Below are 18,955 nucleotides of genomic sequence, written 5' to 3'. Positions count from 1 at the left end.
GAAACGAATAATCATCAAATGACCATTTTACACTGATGCACCTAAGTGTATGCACCCAGAATGATAAAAATAAGTCATAGGGCAAAGTGCTTTAGGTAATATTGGAATGAATTCCATAGGATGTTGGAACTTAATAAGACAACTCCCAATCCTGCTCCCATTTCATTCTATGAGAGTTCTCTCACTGGCCTCAGCTGACAGAAAATGAGGTCCCAAACTTTTTCCATAGTGTGTGAACCACCTCTTCAGAGAGAATTTACTTCACGGCCTATTTCCCTTCCTATTTGCAATTGTGTTTCTGCCTTCCTTACCCATTAGGGATCTCATAACTTCTCTGTTGTAACTAGAGCACCTGTTTACATGGAAAAATACTATATAAAAGTATACTGAATGTAGTTTTATTTTATTTCAATTGAATTTAAACTGAAGGATTGTGGCCCATTGTTGTATAGTTTCTTTTTTTTGACAAATTCACAAAAGGGTGACAGCCTTTTTAAAATTCATTTACTCACCAGGACAATGTAGAAATATAAGTCAAAAATAAAATAATGAACATCTTATCACAGTTCATTATATGTGTAATGATTTTCTTTTAAAATAGTAAGACGATTCCTAAATCATAGTTCTGTCCATAAAAAAAATCTAATTACTAAATATTTCTAAATAAATACATGTCCCAGGCTTGGTGACAAAACATAAATATTTATAATTTAAAATTCTATTTCAGAGCAGCTGTGCTCCTTTTTCCTCCTCATCTGGAGGTTGGCTTTGTTTGCCAAAACCATCAGTTCATGGTAGACATGGTATAAAATAGTAGATACCATTGATTGTGACTCAAATACTATGATAAATATTCAGACACCATGGTGATTGGTGCCCATATCAGAACCTACATAGAAAAACTAACACATCATGGCTGTCATGGACCACTAAAATAAGAGAAAGCTTCAATAGTAGGCACATAATTCAAGGACTTAGAGAAATGGAAATGTAAGATTGATTGCTCCAGCCTGAAACATGATGCATTGCCTGAAACATCAGTGGACTTTTGAGCCAGACTATGACAAACCACTACACTACCCTACACTACCAAAGTTACTGCCATCACAGAATAACATGAATGCTTCTCCTGCCATATTCAGGATCTACATTCTACATCAACCAGGCCAGCAAAATTCATTGAAAATGAACCCTTCCAGAATCACAGTTTTTAATTTTTTTTATTATTTAGCAGAATTAATAATCAATAAAGTTAAACACTAAGAAGACAGTGGGCTCAACACATGCAAATGAGGGAAGGGAGTGCCTCAGGTTAGTCAGCAAGTGCAGTAACTTGCCTGATTAAGGAATGCAGTGAAGCAGCAAGGCCAGGGGTCTTGTCCAAGGACCTTATCTGCCCCTTCACATGGGCGGGCGTGGAGGGAAAGGAAAAAGAGACAGAACTATGAGGAAGCAGAATGGCCAACCCCTGAGCACATGGGACGGAACCTCCCTCGGGAGTGGCCTATGAAACTCCCCAAATCTTCTCGGGAGGCAGTCAGCAGCAGTGATGGAGCAGCCAGAGAAATTCCTCCTGATGCCCAGTACCACAGAGGATTCCCACACCATGTCTACTCCCAACCAAGTGAGGCAGTAGCCTTCCCACTTCCAGGAGCAGCTCTCCCTAGGAGGCAGAGAACAGCAGCAATGGTGCCAGAGCAGCAGGAGGCCGGGAGTCTTAGTCGGAGGGTATGTATGTCCTTCTCTAGGAAACGCTATAAAGCAGTCCTAGAGCCCTTTCCATTTTAACTGATGTTAAGCATGTTGGACACTGGGGCCCCCTCCCAGGGAGCTGTCTAGGGAAGGCAGCAGCACGGGGTGCCACCTTCAGTATCTACAGAGCCCTGCTGACATCACCAGCTGTTGACTTTGGGTGGCATTTATTAGGTTTCTGGGTTTTGGCTTGAGTGTATGTGTGGGCGGTGCCAGTGACTGAACCATACAGGAGAGGCTAGGTGTATATCTCTATATATAGTATGGTTCAATCACTGGCACCCACCCCCACAAACATACATACATATTATATATACATATACACACACACACACACACACACGAAAATACCCAATGGTTTATGATAGATTAATGTGTATGGTATCTAATCAATTATTCATGTTATAGCTCTCCAGTTCTGGGGTGCCAGAAAAACCTCAACCTCACCTTGTGATAATGCTAATGACAGGCATGGACCCAAACCAATGCCTCCATATCCTAACTCCAGACCCTATTTACACTCGGTAGTATCTATTAGACAGTATGAGCTCTTTGGATCCTGCAGTCCCTGCGTAAGCAACAGATACTAAGGCTCAGATCCTCAGCTGGTACAAACTGGCATAGCTCCATTCACTTTGATTTACACGAGCTGAATATCAGGAATATTATAGACCCTAAACATCCTATGGATAGAGTATAGACCACTCATTATCTGAATATTTGGAAGTCATTTTGTCAACTAAAATTTTGGGTGATAAACCAATTTGGTGGCAAATTCTCACATATAAAGAGATGTTTATGACTAAGATGTTAAAAAGCTTCAGATTAGCAAATTTAAAGTAGCATTTTCCAGTCTACAAGTGAGCTAATTATCAAAGCTCAAATATTAGGAATTTAACTCCTAGAGGGATCAGAAAAAAGATTTGACTCAGCAAAAAAAATGTCAGAAAGGGTCACACTGAAAGATTATAAAAACTCATAAGGAAATTAACAGTATTACTTGTCAATTTTCAGAAAAATCATTCTGTACTCAATAAGTGAGCATTTCAAATTTGGCACAGATATACAATCTCATTTACAAAGTATCAATCCCTGCTTTAGCCCTGGTCTACACTAGGACTTTAGGTCGAATTTAGCAGCATTAAATCGATGTAAACCTGCACCCGTCCACTATTTCGACTTAAAAGGCTCTTAAAATCGATTTCCTTACTCCACCTCTGACAAGTGGATTAGCGCTTAAATCGGCCTTGCCGGCTCGAATTTGGGGTACTGTGGACACAATTTGACGGTATTGGCCTCCGGGAGCTATCCCAGAGTGCTCCATTTTGACCGCTCTGGACAGCACTCTCAACTCAGATGCACTGGCCAGGTAGACAGGAAAAGAACCGCGAACTTTTGAATCTCATTTCCTGTTTGGCCAGCGTCGCAAGCTGCAGGTGACCATGCAGAGCTCATCAGCAGAGGTGACCATGATGGAGTCCCAGAATCGCAAAAGAGCTCCAGCATGGACCGAATGGGAGGTACGGGATCTGATCGCTGTACGGGGAGAGGAATCCATGCTATCAGAACTCCGTTCCAGTTTTCGAAATGCCAAAACCTTTGTCAAAATCTCCCAGGGCATGAAGGACAGAGGCCATAACAGGGACCCGAAGCAGTGCCACGTGAAACTGAAGGAGCTGAGGCAAGCCTACCAGAAAACCAGAGAGGCGAACGGCTGCTCCGGGTCAGAGCCCCAAACATGCCGCTTCTATGATGAGCTGCATGCCATTTTAGGGGGTTCAGCCACCACTACCCCAGCCACGTTGTTTGACTCCTTCAATGGAGATGGAGGCAACACGGAAGCAGGTTTTGGGGACGAAGAAGATGATGATGATGATGAGGTTGTAGATAGCTCACAGCAATCAGGCGGAGAAACCGGTTTTCCTGACAGCCAGGAACTGTTTCTCACCCTGGACCTGGAGCCAGTACCCCCCGAACCCACCCAAGGCTGCCTCCTGGACCCAGCAGGCGGAGACGGGACCTCCGGTGAGTGTACCTTTTAAAATACTATACTTGGTTTAAAAGCAAGCATGTGAAAGGATTACTTTGCCCTGGCATTCGCGGCTCTCCTGGATGTACTCCCAAAGCCTTTGCAAAAGGTTTCTGGGGAGGGCAGCCTTATTGCGTCCTTCATGGTAGGACACTTTACCACTCCAGGCCAGTAACACGTACTCGGGAATCATTGTACAACAAAGCATTGCAGTGTATGTTTGCTGGCGTTCAAACAACATCCGTTCTTTATCTCTCTGTGTTATCCTCAGGAGAGTGAGATATAATTCATGGTCACCTGGTTGAAATAGAGTGCTTTTCTTCAGGGGACACTCAGAGGAGCCCATTCCTGCTGGGCTGTTTGCCTGTGGCTAAACAGAAATGTTCCCTGCTGTTAGCCACAGGGAGGGGGGAGGGTTGAGGGGGTAGCCACGCGGTGTGGGGAGGCAAAATGCGACCTTGTAACGAAAGCACATGTGCTATGTATGTAATGTTAACAGCAAGGTTTACCCTGAAAGAGTGTAGCCACTGTTTTATAAAATGTGTCTTTTTAAATACCGCTGTCCCTTTTTTTTTCTCCACCAGCTGCATGTGTTTCAATGATCACAGGATCTTCTCCTTCCCAGAGGCTAGTGAAGATTAGAAAGAAAAAAAAACGCACTCGAGATGAAATGTTCTCCGAGCTCATGCTGTCCTCCCACACTGACAGAGCACAGACGAATGCGTGGAGGCAAATAATGTCAGAGTGCAGGAAAGCACAAAATGACCGGGAGGAGAGGTGGCGGGCTGAAGAGAGTAAGTGGCGGGCTGAAGACAGGGCTGAAGCTCAAATGTGGCGGCAGCATGATGAGAGGAGGCAGGATTCAATGCTGCCGCTGTTGGAGGACCAAACCAGTATGCTCCAGTGTATGGCTGAGCCGCAGCAAAGGCAGCTGGAGCACAGACTGCCACTACAGCCCCTGTGTAACCAACCGCCCTCCTCCCCAAGTTCCATAGCCTCCACACCCAGATGCCCAAGAACGCGGTGGGGGGGCCACCGGCCAACCAGCCACTCTGCCACAGAGGATTGCCCAAAAAAAGAAGGCTGGCATTCAATAAATTTTAAAGTTGTAAACTTTTAAAGTGCTGTGTGGCATTTTCCTTCCCTCCTCCACCACCCCTCCTGGGCTACCTTGGTAGTCATCCCCCTATTTGTGTGATGAATGAATAAAGAATGCATGAATGTGAAGCAAAAATGACTTTATTGCCTCTGCAAGCGGTGATCGAAGGGAGGAGGGGAGGGTGGTTAGCTTACAGGGAAGTAGAGTGAACCAAGGGGCGGGGGCTTTCATCAAGGAAAAACAAAGAGAACTTTCACACCGTAGCCTGGCCAGTCATGAAACTGGTTTTCAAAGCTTCTCTGATGCGTACTGCACCTTCCTGTGCTCTTCTAACCGCCCTGGTGTCTGGCTGCGCGTAACCAGCAGCCAGGCGATTTGCCTCAACCTCCCACCGCCATAAACGTCTCCCCCTTACTCTCACAGATATTGTGGAGCACACAGCAAGCAGTAATAACAGTGGGAATATTGGTTTCGCTGAGGTCTAAGCGAGTCAGTAAACTGCGCCAGCGCGCCTTTAAACGTCCAAATGCACATTCTACCACCATTCTGCACTTGCTCAGCCTGTAGTTGAACAGCTCCTGACTACTGTCCAGGCTGCCTGTGTACGGCTTCATGAGCCATGGCATTAAGGGGTAGGCCGGGTTCCCAAGGATAACTATAGGCATTTCAACATCCCCAACAGTTATTTTCTGGTCTGGGAATAAAGTCCCTTCCTGCAACTTTTGAAACAGACCAGAGTTCCTGAAGATGCGAGCGTCACGTACCTTTCCCGGCCATCCCACGTTGATGTTGGTGAAATGTCCCTTGTGATCCACCAGAGCTTGCAGCACTATTGAAAAGTACCCCTTGCGGTTTATGTACTTGGCGGCTTGGTGCTCCGGTGCCAAGATAGGGATATGGGTTCCGTCTATGGCCCCACCACAGTTAGGGAATCCCATTGCAGCAAAGCCATCCACTATGACCTGCGCATTTCCCAGGGTCACTACCCTTGATATCAGCAGATCTTTGATTGCGTGGGCTACTTGCATCACAGCAGCCCCAACAGTAGATTTGCCCACTCCAAATTGATTCCCAACTGACCGGTAGCTGTCTGGCGTTGCAAGCTTCCACAGTGCTATCGCCACTCGCTTCTCACCTGTGAGGGCTGCTCTCATCTTGGTATTCATGTGCTTCAGGGCAGGGGAAAGCAAGTCACAAAGTTCCATGAAAGTGCCCTTACGCATGCGAAAGTTTCGCAGCCACTGGGAATCGTCCCAGACCTGCAACACTATGCGGTCCCACCAGTCTGTGCTTGTTTCCCGAGCCCAGAATCGGCGTTCCACAGCATGAACCTGCCCCATTAGCACCATGATGCATGCATTGGCAGGGCCCATGCTTTCAGAGAAATCTGTGTCCATGTCCTGATCACTCACGTGACCGCGCTGACGTCGCCTCCTCACCCGGTATCGCTTTGCCAGGTTCTGGTGCTGCATATACTGCTGGATAATGCGTGTGGTGTTTAATGTGCTCCTAATTGCCAAAGTGAGCTGAGCGGACTCCATGCTTGCCTTGGTATGGCGTCCGCACAGAAAAAAGGCGCGGAATGATTGTCTGCCGTTGCTCTGACGGAGGGAGGGGCGACTGACGACACGGCTTACAGGGTTGGCTTCAGGAAGCTAAAATCAACAAAGGGGGTGGCTTTACATCAAGGAGTATTTCAGGCAGGACTTCACGGAGGGTTCCATTAAGAAATGGTGCACCTAAGTTATTGTTCTTATTGGAACAAGGAGGTTAGCCTGGCCTCTGATTGATACATGGCTAGATTTACCTCGCTGCACCTTCTCTGTGAGTGACTGCAGTGTGACCTAGAGGAATGAGTCCCCTAGACAGGGGAGGGGGGGAAGCAAATGAGTACAAAACAAATCTGGTCTATTTCTTGTTTTGATCCACTCCATCTATCTTTTACATCTTTGGCTGGCAGCAGACGGTGCAGAAGGACTGCATGCCATCCACATCTCATGGCTGCTCGGCAGAAGATGGTACAGTACGACTGCTAGCCATCCTCATCTCTTGCCTGCCCGGCAGAAGATGGTACAATACGACTGCTAGCCATCGTCATCTCTTGCCTGCCCAGCAGAAGATGGTACAGTACGACTGCTAGCAATCCGTATAGCCTGCCTGCTCACCATAAGACGGTTCAATAGGACTGACTGCAGGACTAAAGAGAATGACCTGGTCAAGTCACTCCAAATTTAGTCCCTGCGCCCATGTCTGCCCAGGCGCTCCCAGCCGACGTGGCCAGGAGCACCTTGGACATGACGAGGACGGCTAGCAGTCGTATTGCACCGTCTGCTGCCAGAAGGCAATGGGTTGCTGCTACTGTGTAGCAATGCCGTACCACGTCTGCCAGCACCCAGGAGACATACGGTGACGGTTACCCGAGCGGGCTCCATGCTTGCCGTGGTATGGCGTCTGCACAGGTAACTCAGGAAAAAAGGCGCGAAACGATTGTCTGCCCTTGCTTTCACGGAGGGAGGGAGGGAAGGAGGGCCTGACGATATGTACCCAGAACCACCCGCGACAATGTTTTAGCCCCATCAGGCATTGGGATCTCAACCCAGAATTCCAATGGGCAGCGGAGACTGCGGGAACTGTGGGATAGCTATCCACAGTGCAACGCTCCGGAAGTCGACTCTAGCCTCGGTACTGTGGAAGCACTCCGCCGAGTTAATGCACTTAGAGCATTTTCTGTGGGGACACACACACTCAAATATATAAAACCGATTTCTAAAAAACCGACTTCTATAAATTCGACCTTATTCCGTAGTGTAGACATACCCTTAGAAGTAAATCTCACTATTTTAAATTAGAGTCCCTATGATGCCTGCAAACTAACGAACCAAATCTGAACACTGCATGCTAACACCCTAAAATCTAGCAAGGCTTTGATTTGGATTTCAGATCACCAAGGCGTGGGAATGTTCAGATGATAAACATTTGCAGTTTGGATTCAGAGCCAGCATTTGATTTAGTTGTTACAGACCTATCACAACCATCCACATTCATTTGTATGAAAGAACACAATACTCAGTGGAGCAGAAGGTCAGTAGTTTCTCATGAAAGTTGTGTTATGAAAACATACTATGTGACTAGGACAACAAGGTGTGTCCATATCTTGATGATGACATGTCACAAAGAAATTTGTCCCATTCAATCTCACTCCTACAGGGGAAGGAGTTTCAGGCTGGCATTACTAAATAAGGATTTTTTTGCTGTCTTTCTTCTTTCCCGCACCCTTTTTTAAAAATTAAATGAGTTCAGAGGTAAGAATTAGACTTGGGGAGAAAAAGCAAATGAAAAGAATACAAGAGAGAATGTGGCAATGTGATAACTGTTAATTTTCCTCTCTCTCCTACGGTTGATATATCCAGATATTTTACAATTAGACAAAATAACATTTTATTGCTAATGAAAAACTTCAATATAAATAATATTTTAAAAAGCATTGTTAAAAATAACTTCAGTGGGCGGAGGATCTGGCCCTTAACTTTCAAAATACTGTGAAATGTACTAAAACTTGTACCTTTAGATTACAGCCGTGTGTTAATGTGGGCTCAGGGTAGGCAAATGCAGGCATTCTTGGGGTATGGAGGAAGCCCAACAGCCAGGAGTCCCTAGCTGCAAGTAGCTACAGCCACGGAAGCTACATCAGATCCAGCCAACTGGGGGTCTCTTTATTCCTCTCCACAGAGCTAATCCTGACATGACGGGCACTTTGCATGGGCCATGCTCCTCACAGTCCCCTCCCCCAGTCATATGACTCAGGGAAGGTAAAAGCAGGAACGTTAGGAATGAAGCAAGGTCACAAATCCATAAAACACTTCACCTCCAGCAGAGCAGAAGAAGCAGCACCCAGAGCAGGAGTTTCAGGATACAACTGAGGGGTTCCCTAGCCTTTTCCACAGACCTAGACCTGACATCAAGCCTCGTGCAGTTATAGATGGGGAGGAAAGTAAAAGTGGGAATTCTTGGGAGGTAACAAGCTCAGAAAGCCAGCAGAGCTTCCCTAGCAGCAGCAGTGGGAGTAACAGAACCTTCACGGGCCCCTGGGCAGTGGTGATGTTCCACGGCCCACGTCTTCTGGCATGCCAGACTTACTGTGGAGTCATGAATCCAATCCCAGGAGACCAGGATTTGGAGCACATCAAAAGCTCACAACTATTTTTCACCTCCATAACAACCAGCTAAACCCCCAAGTTTATCTCTGAAAACAGGGAGGATCGTGATACGGAGATATCACAGTGGGTGGTGGGAGGAGGCTGGAAGGTCACTTGTGGGGGAGGGGAAAATCAGAAAAATGGAAGTATGTCAAGCGAATATCCTCTAGTGAAAAGCACAGCCCAACTGAATATCCCCTCCTGTTGAAACCTTCTTCTAGTGACAAGTGCCTTCAAACTGACCCTCCCTTTCCAGCTGCAAAAGCCTTCTTCAACTTCCCCAGTGACAAGCACTTCCAAACCAACCCCTTCCTCATGACAAATGTCTCAGCCCTCCTGTTGATAAACCTTCCTGTACCTACTAAAGATAAAGCCTCTCCAACCCACACCCACCAGCTATAAAACTCTTTTGCGCATCCCTCACAACACTTTACAATATTAAGAAAAATGCCCCATTTTTAGGCTCCTGTGAAGTGAGTCAGAAGTTCCCCATCTTCTTCCCATCCCCCAGTTTGGGACCTGGACCTCCTGTTCAAGGATCCCAAGCAAACAGAGGCAGAGCAGAAGAAGCAGCACCCAGAGCAGAAGTTTCAGGATACAACTGAGGGGTTCACAAGAGGAACACAGCCAAGGGGCATCAACATGTCTCTACTTCCAAAGCCGGAGATGGAGAAGCAGGAAACCCTGATACAGGTGGCAACTAGTTCTGACTACTGAGACCACTGCGGCTACTGATCTATACAAACCACCTGTCTCTACTGTCACCTTCCTCCCCACTGCCCCTTTTGTCAGTTAATTCCCCTCTTTTATATTGTCTAAACCCTTGGTGGCGACCTCCCTTGGGTAAGGGACTGCCTTTGTATTGCTAGTTTGTAAAAGGTCTAATAGAACGGGGCCCATGATCCCTGCTGGTATTGTGGTAGTACCTAAGGACCTCAAAAATAAAATGAGAAGGACCCTGCAGAAAAGCAGATGAGGGCGGTGGAATACACCTGGCTTCATATGCATCCCTGACAAGGACTTGTGCTAACATTTTAACATTTGTCACGACCAGCGTTTCAGTCATCACAGATCAGGACAGAAAAATAGCAACACCATGCACCTACTGCCTCTTCCATTTTCTTACGAGAGTTCTTAGTCAGATATGCTGGATGTGGCTTCTTTGTTTAATTCTTTTATTTTGATTTGGCAGTGTACATTTTGCCTCAGTTATCAGACAACCTGAACTCTCATCCCTAGTGCATTTGTAATTATTTATTTCCACAGAATGTGCAGACTCTCTGGGTAGCATCCTCAGAAAACCTAATGTGACAGCAGCAGTCAGCAGCACACAACAAATTACAAACACAACAAATTTCTATGGGGATGGAAGGGGAATCTGCAACTTCTCCCTCATATTTTCAAACCATGTCAAAGACCATTCTTTTTTCTATGAGTTCAAAAGGAAAGGAGAGAAACTCTTTATAAACATTCCTCCAGAGCAGCCTGTTAAAAAGGAAATTGGGAAAAAAAGAGCACACTCTAACAAAGAATATATAGAGTCATACAGCTGAGGTCAGAAAGGACCACTATGACTGTGGAGTCTGACCGATAGAATTGCACCCCCCAGTGATCCCTGCAGCGGAGGAAATTATTCTTTCCTACCATGTAACTGAAAGCTATTGAGTATTTATGGTAGGGAATAATTTATGGTTAAAACAGAACATGTCTTGTAAAAGGTCATGCCTCGTTCAAGGGACAGGCTTAGCTTCCACCCCCTTCAAACAGGATGCAAGCGAAAGCACACCACCACCAACTAAAAGGCCATATGGGGGAAAAGAGAGAGTTTAGGAGGCAGAGCAAAATCAACACAAAATGCACTATACTCAAGACATAACCCCTCTACTCACCACATTATAAATTTTTCTTTTTACAAAGTAGCTGTTTTAATAAATGTTTTTTCATTTTTATTTAGGATTGCCAACCCTTCAGGATTGGCCTGGAGTCTCCCAGAATCGGCATCTATCTCCAGGTGACTGTTGAAAGCACTCCAGGAGATTTTAATAGGATATTTTAAAATAATGACATTATGTCATGTTGGGGAAAAAAAAATCTCCTGGAATAGCTTCAGTCAGAGTTGGCAACCCTATTTTTATTCTATACAGTAGAAAACAGAACGAGCTGGATGGCTATCTGATACGATAACAGGATAGCATCTCTTGTCCTTTCTTGGAACAAACACTGGAATGATGAGAGCAGGGCTACTTTGTATAAAGTTCCAAGACCCCAGAAAGTCAGAATCTTGCTACACTATTTAACTGTTCATGCTGTTACCTGTAATTATACATTTTTCAGGTGTGCATCAGCCTTCTTTGCTGATGGAAATGAAAGACATATTTTGCTTTTAAAATGGCATTAAAATAGTATCTAATGTACACGAACAGTATTTTAGCTAAGAAACTTGTTCTACAGACAGTGCAGCCTTTTCATACATCAGCATGCAAAGATGACTGAGAGCTGAGTTTCAGGAAAGTATCGGAAACTTATTGCAACTATCCCTTAAAGCAGTAAAGAACGAACGTAGAATGTCTTGGTTTAATTACCGAAGAATTACATCTAAACTCCACAATCAGCAATTGCAATTATTCTTGAATTTAACATTCCTGAAACTATTTTACAAAAGCAATTGTTTAAAAACCTATTATTATTCAGAATGAGTGGAAAGTCAAATTGTTATTGAGTCTCAATGGCTTCATTAAAGAACACACAAGACAGCATACATTGCTCTTCCCTTTCACTTTGAAACCATAAATATAACAAATTGTATACATATACACACATACTTTCTAGGTGAAAGAAAGAATAAAACTCTCTTGGAACCAAAGGAAACCCTACAGAATTCCACAGTATTGTATATACTGCAAGTGGCTACATTAATTAAGCAGGTTTAGGGCTTGATCCTCTGAAATGTTGAAATCATTGGGAGTTTAGGATGCTTTGGCACTTTGCAGGAAGTGCTTGTACTTCACAGGATCAGGCCTTTAGTGAGTTTTAGCTGCTATTAACAAAGCTCAGTGGACCAAATTAGCCAATGAAGTCACAGGAATTGCACCTGCATACAGTAGGTTTGAACCCAGCCCATTGTTCATAATATTCTGCACATTTTCATTAATTCTGAGCCCTTCCATGTTGCATCGACTATTTGCTTTCAGCTTCCTAAGGTGTGATCCAATCAGTGATTTCATTAAGCTCCATCAGAAACTAACAACAGCAAAACCTTTTCACATTTCACTGTAATCACATGCAATAGTTTCCTGCATTGCACAGGTTTCAGAGTAACAGCCGTGTTAGTCTGTATTCGCAAAAAGAAAAGGAGTACTTGTGGCACCTTAGAGACTAACCAATTCATTTGAGCATAAGCTTTCGTGAGCTACAGCTCACTTCATCGGATGCATACTGTGGAAAGTGTAGAAGATCTTTTTATACACACAAAGCATGAAAAAATACCTCCCCCCACACTTTAGATAAGCTGTTACCAGCAGGAGAGTGGGGTGGGAGGAGGTATTTTTTCATGCTTTGTGTGTATAAAAAGATCTTCTGCAGTTTCCACAGTATGCATCCGATGAAGTGAGCTGTAGCTCACGAAAGCTTATGCTCAAATAAATTGGTTAGTCTCTAAGGTGCCACAAGTACTCCTTTTCTTTCTGCATTGCACAGTTATATCCCAGGGCTACTTGCTGTTGTTTTGCCAAGAATTTATTGAAAAGTGCAAACTGCAAAATAAAGAGGAAAAGTGGATGCCATAGTACAGAAGTGGACACACTTTACTGGATTACTCAGGAATTCCGACAGTACGAAGGTAAAACCAGTCTAAGTAAATGTCTGCACAATGCATACAAATAGTCCAAACATTGCTTGTTATAAACAAAGGAGGTGATTAGAGAACACACAGAGGTAAATAGTATAATTATTAGACGACCCTTTGTGGCTCTAGAAAGATATACCAGCCTGCCATCTAATACTAGACAGAATACGAGAAGGCTGATTTCTAGCATCTGCTCATCCAAGATGCCAATACTGGCCCCCTACCTGCAGCACGTCCAGTTTTACTTCATGCTAGACCACATCACTCTGCAGAACCTGCTGCTATTATGCTCTAACCTGGAGTCACCTGGGATGCACTTGTAAAAAGAAACCAAGTTTCCAATCCCAGGACCAGTCCTCCTCCTCAATCATTCTAGCAACAGGTAGCAGTGTGAAGGAACTGGGCCTCTGGCTGCTGCTGGAGCAGCAGTCTGAGGAAAAGTTGTTTCCACAGGGAGAGTGGGCACCTTCTCCACCATTCTTCACTCCTCACCACATTTACTCTCTAGATCTTCAGCTGAAAATTCAGAAGCCAGCATCTTCCCCAGCATACACAAACACTATCCAGGAAGTTCTGACACTGCCAATGCAATCTCAACTGCTGGAATCTCCCCAGGCACCAGAGTTTGCTTACTTAACAATAACTATTATCCGGCAAACACATTCCGCACTCTCTCATTTCACTAAACCCATGGGCCAAATGCAGAGCTGAACAGGCTGCTGCTTAACAGTTTGCACTGGACTCACTCTAAAGGGGTGCATGCAGTAGCTTTTTAATGAGAAAAGAAAAGGAGTACTTGTGGCACCTTAGAGACTAACCAGTTTATTTGAGCATGAGCTTTCGTGAGCTACAGCTCACTTCATCGGATGCATAGCATATCGTGGAAACTGCAGAAGACATTATATACACACAGAGACCATGAAACAAAACTTCCTCCCACCTCACTCCCCCGCTGGCAACAGCTTATCTAAAGTGATCCTCAAGTAGAGCCATTTCCAGCACAAATCCAGGTTTTCTCACCCTTCCCCCCCCCCCCACACACACATACAAATTCACTCTCCTGCTGGCAACAGCCCATCCCCCTTTGAAACCCCTCTTTATAATGCGCATGATAATCAAGGTGGGTCACCTCCAGCACTAATCCAGGTTTTCTCACCCCCCCCCACACACCCCCCTTTTCCAAAAACCACACACACAAACTCATTCTCCTGCTGGCAACAGCTCATCTTACAATGTGCACAGCAATAATCCAAGTTTAACCAGAGCGTCTTGGGGGGGGGGGGGTTTGCAGGAAAAAAAACAAGGGGAGACAGGCTACCTTGCATAATGACTTAGCCACTCCCAGTCTCTATTCAAGCCCAAATTAATAGTATCCAATTTGCAAATGAATTCCAATTCAGCAGTTTCTCGCTGGAGTCTGGATTTGAAGTTTTTTTGCTTTAAGATAGCGACCCTCATGTCTGTGATTGCGTGACCAGAGAGATTGAAGTGTTCTCCGACTGGTTTATGAATGTTATAATTCTTGACATCTGATTTGTGTCCATTTATTCTTTTACGTAGAGACTGTCCAGTTTGACCAATGTACATGGCAGAGGGGCATTGCTGGCACATGATGGCATATATCACATTGGTGGATGTGCAGGTGAACGAGCCTCTGATAGTGTGGCTGATGTTGTTAGGCCCTGTGATGGTGTCCCCTGAATAGATATGTGGGCACAGTTGGCAACGGGCTTTGTTGCAAGGATAGGTTCCTGGGCTAGTGGTTCTGTTGTGTGGTATGTGGTTGTTGGTGAGTATTCGCTTCAGGTTGGGGGGCTGTCTGTAGGCAAGGACTGGCCTTTCTCCCAAGATTTGTGAGAGTGTTGGGTCATCCTTCAGGATAGGTTGTAGATCCTTAATAATGCGTTGGAGGGGTTTTAGTTGGGGGCTGAAGGTGACGGCTAGTGGCGTTCTGTTATTTTCTTTGTTAGGCCTGTCCTGTAGTAGGTGACTTCTGGGAACTCTTCTGGCTCTATCAATCTGTTTCTTCACTTCCGCAGGTGGGTATTGTAGTTGTAAGAATGCTTGATAGAGATCTTGTAGGTGTTTGTCTCTGTCTGAGGGGTTGGAGCAAATGCGGTTGTATCGCAGAGCTTGGCTGTAGATGATGGATCGTGTGGTGTGGTCAGGGTGAAAGCTGGAGGCATGTAGGTAGGAATAGCGGTCAGTAGGTTTCCGGTATAGGGTGGTGTTGATGTGACCATCGTTTATTAGCACTGTAGTGTCCAGGAAGTGGATCTCTTGTGTGGACTGGACCAGGCTGAGGTTGATGGTGGGATGGAAATTGTTGAAATCATGGTGGAATTCCTCAAGGGCTTCTTTTCCATGGGTCCAGATGATGAAGATGTCATCAATATAGCGCAAGTAAAGTAGGGGCGTTAGGGGACGAGAGCTGAGGAAGCGTTGTTCTAAATCAGCCATAAAAATGTTGGCATACTGTGGGGCCATGCGGGTACCCATAGCAGTGCCGCTGATCTGAAGGTATACATTGTCCCCAAATGTAAAATAGTTATGGGTAAGGACAAAGTCACAAAGTTCAGCCACCAGGTTAGCCGTGACATTATCGGGGATAGTGTTCTTGATGGCTTGTAGTCCATCTTTGTGTGGAATGTTGGTGTAGAGGGCTTCTACATCCATAGTGGCCAGGATGGTGTTATCAGGAAGATCACCAATGGATTGTAGTTTCCTCAGGAAGTCAGTGGTGTCTCGAAGGTAGCTGGGAGTGCTGGTAGCGTAGGGCCTGAGGAGTGAGTCTACATAGCCAGACAATCCTGCTGTCAGGGTGCCAATGCCTGAGATGATGGGGCGCCCAGGATTTCCAGGTTTATGGATCTTGGGTAGTAGATAGAATATCCCAGGTCGGGGTTCCAGGGGTGTGTCTGTGCGGATTTGATCTTGTGCTTTTTCAGGAAGTTTCTTGAGCAAATGCTGTAGATGCTTTTGGTAACTCTCAGTGGGATCAGAGGGTAATGGCTTGTAGAAAGTGGTGTTGGAGAGCTGCCGAGCAGCCTCTTGTTCATATTCCGACCTATTCATGATGACAACAGCACCTCCTTTGTCAGCCTTTTTGATTATGATGTCAGAGTTGTTTCTGAGGCTGTGGATGGCATTGTGTTCTGCACGGCTGAGGTTATGGGGCAAGTGATGCTGCTTTTCCACAATTTCAGCCCGTGCACGTCGGCGGAAGCACTCTATGTAGAAGTCCAGTCTGCTGTTTCGACCTTCAGGAGGAGTCCACCTAGAATCCTTCTTTTTGTAATGTTGGTAGGCAGGCCTCTGTGGATCATTATGTTGTTCAGAGGTATTTTGGAAATATTCCTTGAGTCGGAGACGTTGAAAATAGGATTCTAGGTCACCACAGAACTGTATCATGTTCGAGGGGGTGGAGGGGCAGAAGGAGAGACCCCGAGATAGGACAGCAGCTTCTGCTGGGCTGAGAGTATAGTTGGATAGATTAACAATATTGCTGGGTGGGTTGAGGGAACCATTGCTGTGGCCCCTTGTTGCCTGTAGTAGTTTAGAAAGTTTAGTGTCCTTTTTCTTTTGTAGAGAAGTAAAGTGTGCATTGTAAATGGCTTGTCTAGTTTTAGTAAAATCCAGCCACGAGGAAGTTTGTGTGGAAGGTTGGTTTTTTATGAGAGTATCCATTTTTGAGAGCTCATTCTTAATCTTCCCCTGTTTGCTGTAGAGGATGTTGATCAGGTGATTCCGCAGTTTCTTTGAGAGCGTGTGGCACAAGCTGTCAGCATAGTCTGTGTGGTATGTAGATTGTAATGGATTTTTTACCTTCAGTCCTTTTGGTACGATGTCCATCTGTTTGCATTTGGAAAGGAAGATGATGTCTGTCTGTATCTGTACAAGTTTTTTCATGCAGTTGATAGATTTCCACTCCTCCTCCCCACAACTGAATGTGAACTTCCTTTTGCTGAGCCCAGGTTGGAGGTGGATGAGATTACATTCCATGGGCCTTTCTGCTTTCTCTGTCCTGAATGGATGCCAACCTGATAACATTACCTCAGGAAAAATAGCAAGAGATTTTGAATGCAAGCCCATATTCACACAATGGCCTCCAAATTGATTTCAGCCAGTCTCTGCAGAATACGATCCAAATTGAAGAACCTTTTCAAAATGAAAGCAGAGGATTCATTTTGTGGACAGTGTGAAGGGTTACTTTCTGTCCACTTCCTATCAAGCTACATTGCTATGTTCCTCCTCCTATGCTTAATCTTGCTCCTCAGTTTAATCAAAAAGCACTATGAGCTTTTCACAAATCTAACAGCTTCTGTTGGTCTGGTAGACTCCTCATTTTCTATATATACACATACAAACCTTTCCATTCTTGATATCTGTTTATGCCATTCGCTATATTTGTATTTTATGTTTGAAATAAAGAGAATTTTTTTCAGGCAATCATTCTTTTCCCTATCTCTGCATTTGGAAAAATAAATACTGTCTCTGCTCCAGATCAAGGATATGAACTCAGAATTTAAATAGAAACTGTAACACAAACAGTGGAACTGGAGTCGGAGGGCCCAAGTTCCCTGGAGGGACTGTTATTGAGGGGACAGGTCAGCAGGAAAACAGGGAAAGTGGGAGGTGGGGTGGAAACAACTCAGCCACATGGGTAGAGCAGTGCACAGAGTGCATGGGGTTTAATAAACTTCCACTTGTTCAAATTAACCTGCATTCAGCTTCACTCTTTGCTAATGGAATACGGTGGTAATGTCTGAGCTGTGAGTTCTCTGCTGTGCAACAGCTGGCAGTGTGAGTCATGGAACTCAGTGTGAAAACCTCTGGAGCCTTGGATTTTGCAGACACAAACCTAGGATCCAGTGGAAGGAGGCGTTCAAGCTGTTCACAGACCTGAAACTCTGGAGCAACACAGGATTCTCAATAGAGACCAATCTGAAGGGGAAGCGATAGACCCCTGTGTTACTGCCTTAAACACACTGGCTGCTGTATGTAATTTTGGGACTTGACAGACCCCCTGATTCAGGACTGGACAGTCTGTGGCACTTGGAATCACTACCTGTGGTAGTGGCTGCTCCAGGAAGATGATCTCACATTAGACAGATGTTTAGACATGGGGTAGAGAGTGGAAGCCTCAAGAGAAAGGATGAAAGCTCGATAAGGCATAATATCCCAGGAGGACATGCAGCGAGACAACAGCAAAGAAGAGCAGGTGGCCAGGGATCCATACCCCAAAGTGAGATGCATTTATGACAGATGGCAATTTCCTGGACAAACCTTACTGAACTAAATTAAGCCTAATTAATCTAATGAGATTTGAAGTATTTTAGCAGTCCATTGTATTACAAGTGTTTATGTATTACTGTGGAACTGTATGGAAGTTCTTTAGGAGGAAGAGAGGATTAGTGCAATCTCTGGGAAGTACTGCAAACTTCAAAGACTATGTTGAACAATGTAGCAGACAGGACTGATCTCTAGGGACAATACATGGGAAGTGGGATTTCTGGTCAGAGGGAGATCACAAACTCCCATCTACAAACTCAGCCTTTGATGCTTTGCCCTGAGGGGGGACCTTTCGTTACATCACCTGTTATATGAGGACAGTTCAAAGACCCAAATTGGGTTCTCAAGGGACCAAAAGACAAAGAAAGGACTTTTGAATTAACAGTCTGAGTTTAAGATAGTTCATGGCCTTCTTTTGATCCAGTAAATGGACAGGACCTCTGGTCCACGGAAGACCCCCACCATCAGAGACAGTTTGGAAGGACTTTGGCCCCTTCTGAGGCCCCAGAAAACTGTGTTCTTGTCTAAGCAAAAAGGGTGATGAACTTGGAACCACAGGAAAACCCCTGGGTGGGGTTTTTGAAGAATTGTTCCTACTAGAGCCCATGTTAGTGTTGGGTTGATTTCCGGTAAGCTTATTAACATGCATGGAGGTTCTTTTATTGTTTTTATGTTTTCTCTGTGATGCTTTCACCTAAGAATTAGCTGTGTTTGCTTAAAAAGAACTGTGTGGTAACTTATAA

General features: G+C 44.9%; 1 protein-coding gene across 5 annotated transcripts in view; it reads right to left on the bottom strand.

Moving 5' to 3' along the window:
- The window catches only part of CRACDL (CRACD like), a 104,862-nt gene that overhangs the window by 38,798 nt on the left and 47,109 nt on the right, over window positions 1-18,955 (bottom strand). The window lies entirely within an intron of this gene.

This window comes from Chelonia mydas, chromosome 1, assembly GCF_015237465.2.
Source record: "Chelonia mydas isolate rCheMyd1 chromosome 1, rCheMyd1.pri.v2, whole genome shotgun sequence".
NCBI classification, from domain to species: Eukaryota; Metazoa; Chordata; order Testudines; family Cheloniidae; genus Chelonia; species Chelonia mydas.
This window is presented reverse-complemented; position numbering and strand designations above follow the sequence as displayed.